Source organism: Morone saxatilis, unplaced genomic scaffold (genome assembly GCF_004916995.1).
Source record: "Morone saxatilis isolate NCDOM2014 unplaced genomic scaffold, NCSU_SB_2.0 Contig2, whole genome shotgun sequence".
Lineage (NCBI taxonomy): Eukaryota > Metazoa > Chordata > Actinopteri > Moronidae > Morone > Morone saxatilis.
In genome coordinates, this window is record NW_023339762.1 from 10,662,607 (window position 1) to 10,667,121 (window position 4,515).

The following is a 4,515-nucleotide window of genomic DNA, read 5'->3' on the forward strand; positions in this document are numbered from 1 at the left end:
TGAGAGTGTGTGTGAGACAGAGAGAGTGAGAGTGTGTGTGAGACAGAGAGAGAGAGAGAGAGAGTGTGTGTGTGTGAGAGAGAGAGAGAGAGAGAGAGAGCTGATGTTACAAAACACACATCTGTCCCTGCCGGTGAAGTATGTGCGTGCAAGAGTCGTGCAGGTCTGAAACCCAGTGTGCTTTGCTGTCCACGGCCTGGAGGACTGGAGGACAGGCATTAAGGCATTAAGTGCATTGTCCTGGCAGGATGTGAACTGTTAAAAGTTGCAGCGAGGCAGAAACACCTAAACTTGCCTTTTTAGTATATTTATTATTCGTGGATACAAGGGTGGCTAACATACTTTTTTTTTTAGTACACTGGAATAAATAGAAAACAAATGTATTTTGACACAACAGGTTCATGGTTCTGTGAAAAATATCAGATTTTTGTTTACATCCCTGCTAGTCGTTTCTGCCTTATGGGAGCCACCTTCTACAACAAATTCCTATAAATATATGATTCAAGACAGTGCTGGTGTAAAATCACACCTTTTGATATTTTTACACCTGTAATATTTTGTACAGAGTCGTTTGAATGAGCCAACAAAGCTCTTGCAATTTGTAGTATATTCACATTTCACACCATATTTTTTTGTGTACTGTCTTGTTGCTTTCAAATGAATCCTCCTCTTTAGTCAGAGTGCAAGAGGACATACAGATTTTGCATGCACAAAATGTTTTGTCCATTCTCACTCATTTGCAAAAGTTTTCTGCAAGTGATGCATGAATCTCATGTCATAAGTTAGTCTTAAACCTGCAGACTCTGATTAATTTTTTTTTTTTCTTTCATCTGATTTTTCCCACAGAGCCGAAGATGTATTTCCCCTTTTTACGTGGGAAACCTCAGTGTTGGCCGATTTATTATTTTTGTTTAATTTTTTTTCTTTTCTTTTTTTTTTTTTCTGAAGAGGAACTACACAGCATCAGAAACATATCAGCTCTCCTGAAGACGGGGGAGGACGCTGTTGAAGCACTGAATAGAAACACTAAAGTTGTGGCACTCAATTAAAAAGTTACTGCCTCTAAAAGCAGTTAATGTAGCAGTGTGCAATTAGGTTTGATTTCCTTTTTTGCTCCTTTTTTACTACCTGTGTGTAAATAAATATACATATTATATTATATTTCTCTCCATATGTAGCACATAAGAAAAGCGTTATGATTTGAACACAAATCCTTTTATGTAAAAAGGTGTGAATTTTGATTTGACTTGAAGAATTGCAGTGTAGTTTGATACATGTTTCCAAAATGCTGTTCTGTTTCTTTGTTATTTTATTTTCCGAAAGGCAGTGTGACTTTGACAAAGTCCCTAATTGCTACATTTAAAACAAAATCACGGTTTCTTAACAGTGTATCTTCACTCCGTCATCTTCCTAACTCAGCAGTGAAGAACGGTACAAATGTAGCTCATCTTTTATTTTTCCTTCCTCTGGTCACTTCAGTGTCACCAAGTGCAGGTTCTCCAAGATCAAGTTTCCCCAGGAAATCAATGCAGGAAATAAAAAATGTAATATTTCTGTTAGGACTTCCTTTACATCACCCAATATTTATTTTGTGATAGGTGCCTTTAGCATCAGTTGAATCATGGAATATGATTTTATTTTTTCTCAAGTTCTCCTGAACACCTCAGCCACATTGTATTGGTGTGTTTGATTTTTCTCTGGAGTTGTGAGGTACTCAGATATTGAAGGACAATGAAGACCATACAAAACTGCACAGGTTGTGTTGTAAAGTCATCCTCTTTGACTATCTTCCTTTTTGTTTCATCAGCCTTAATGCTCTTCAGAGAGGACGTTTTCTGAAAAGGGTTGAATGTCCTACAATACCAAATACATGGTTGCTTCAGTATGGTTGCCAGCACCACCTGTGCTCCTTAATTGACTTCACATCGTATTACTTTGTGATAACCTTGACTTAAATTTCCATGTATGTTTGTGCTTTTTTTTCCTTCTTTTTTTCACCAATGTTGTTAGCCTGCTGAGGATGCAGATGTGAGCATCTAAAAGCTTCCCTTTATTTGCCTAAAGTGTGGGTTATATTCAAAGAGACCAGTGTACACCTGGATGGAGAGAGAAAAAGCTTGTCTCAGAAATGCAGTCACCATGCCTGTGTATTTGTGTAAATCTTTGCAATGTACCTATGTACATAATTTTGTAAAAACACTGAGAAATTATACTAACTTATTTATGTCAAGCTTTTTTTAAAATGTAGAATAAAAAATGGGGTTTTGATTACAGTTATCCAAAGTGGCATTTACTTTATTATAATTGTCTTATTTTGTAAAAGCATATTTTTGGTAGTTTTTTTTTTTTTTTTCTTTATAAGGTTGCAAACTGAGCCTGATAAAATATTTGATGTGCATTTTGTAATGTGTGGTTATAAAATGTGTTGCAATCAATTAAAAGAGAAAATTAAATCTCTGACTTGTGGGTGCTTTTCACACTTGGTGTAAATTCACCATCACACACACACACACTCACACACTCTCACACACTGTTTGGTTTTATCTATTGAAACTTATCATTTGTCAAGGTAATCCTAAGCAAATAACTGCAAAAAAAATACAGCATACATTTTTCCACTATTTGAAGTCCACACTTTTGAAAGGTGCAGATCAGCTGCAGCAGCTGTGTGAGTGGTACTAAATGCAGTGACACTCCCAATATGAATCCACCATCGTTTTGAGTGGTGCTGATGATTGACACTTTGGTCATCCAATGAAAAGGAGAGTGGGGAAAGCAGACCACTTGTTGCAGCCAGTAACATTCAGTAACTTATGGGAAATGGCTCTCATGGAAAAAAAAAAATATTAAAGTGCTTTGAGCTCAGAATATGACCCTCAACTGCATGGTAAAATACTGCAACTTCAATTATCTTTTTACTATTTTACTGGTCTCAGTAGCATCTGTATTTCTGTTAGTGAATGTGTGTGTGTGTGTGTGTGTGTGTGTGAGAGAGAGAGAGAAGAGCAAGACAAGACTCTGTTTTTACTTATGAATTTTGTGTGATGTGTTTTAAATTATATTGTCATTTTAAATTGTTCCCGCCACTAATAAGGTTTTTACTTTTATTTTAAATTATTGAAGACATTTTTAGTTTTATTGATTTATTTTTGGAAAATGTGCCCTGCATTCAGCTTAGGAAGTGTATTTTTTGTACCATTTATTTAAACTAAAATAGAGAATTCATGATTTTAAATAAAAATATTTTATCATATCCATTTATCACATATTTTAATTACATTTATATGGTTATTGATTTAGTTCTAATATTTAATGATGAGATCCCATTATAAATAAAATAAACTGAAAACAAAATCACAAATACAAACCCAAACTCACATAACTGCTTCAAAACAAATGCATGTTTGCTCTAATAGAACCTACTGAATTTTGTTAAAATTTTTTGTTTTATTTTACTTGTTAAAATATAGTCATTGTGAGTGATGTATGCAACAGAGCCCTAATCCCTGGCTAGACACTCTTTGACCTGTAGTAACTTTACTACACATGTCTCGGTCTCCATCATAGCACTTCTTCTGCTGTGAAACCCAAATGAATGCTTTCACTGCACCACATCTCCCTGCTTCCTCCTCCTGTGCCACAGACACAGGAAGACACCTGCAGCAGCTCTTTAAAGCTGGATGGGTGTACAAGCTGTGTATGTGTGTGTGTGTGTGTTTGTGAGAGGGGTGGGGTGTGTGAGCAGGGTGGGGTGAATGGGGTGGGGTCCGGTCCTGAAGTGTGCAGGTGGGTAACCTCAGCTCCGCCGTCCACCCCCACTCTGAGCCGGGCCCATTGTCCCAGTGTGTGGGCCTTTGTGTGGAGGGCCATTGTGAGGGGCCAGGGCCGGCCACTGTTGTGTCTGGGGCTTCTCTGCTCAGACAAAGAGCCCGTCTACGAGCCTCCACCCTGGCCAAACAGCAGACTGACTGACTGACTGGGTGTCTGACTGACTGCTTGACTAGGTGGCTCGCTGTCTGACTAACTGACTGAGCGGCTGGCTGGGTGTCTGTTTAGTTGACTGATTGATTGGGTGGCAGCAGAAGAGGAGGTAGTGTGTTCCATCCAATATGCAATACTTAATGTAGAACAGTGTAAAATATTTTAAATAAGAAGCCTAATTTATAATAAATTATCTGTTCTAATAATAAGAAATCACTTGCCGCTTTCTTTTTAAATGTTGTATTGCCAATGTAATTATGACAATTATGGGTTGTTGTTTTTTTACAATTCAGTTTTTTAAAGGTTTTTTAAAATATACATAACTACACAGAGGCATATTGTGGATGCCATAAGTGTGGAATTGCACTCTTTGTGTAATGTATATGACAGGAAATTATTCATAATGTATACACTAAATATATGACAATAAGCTCATCAGAAAATTGCATTTTCATTAAAGTGTAATAATTCTAGCCATAAATGCTGATGCTAAAGTGTGTGTGTGTGTGTGTGAGAGAGAGAGAGAGAAAGAGA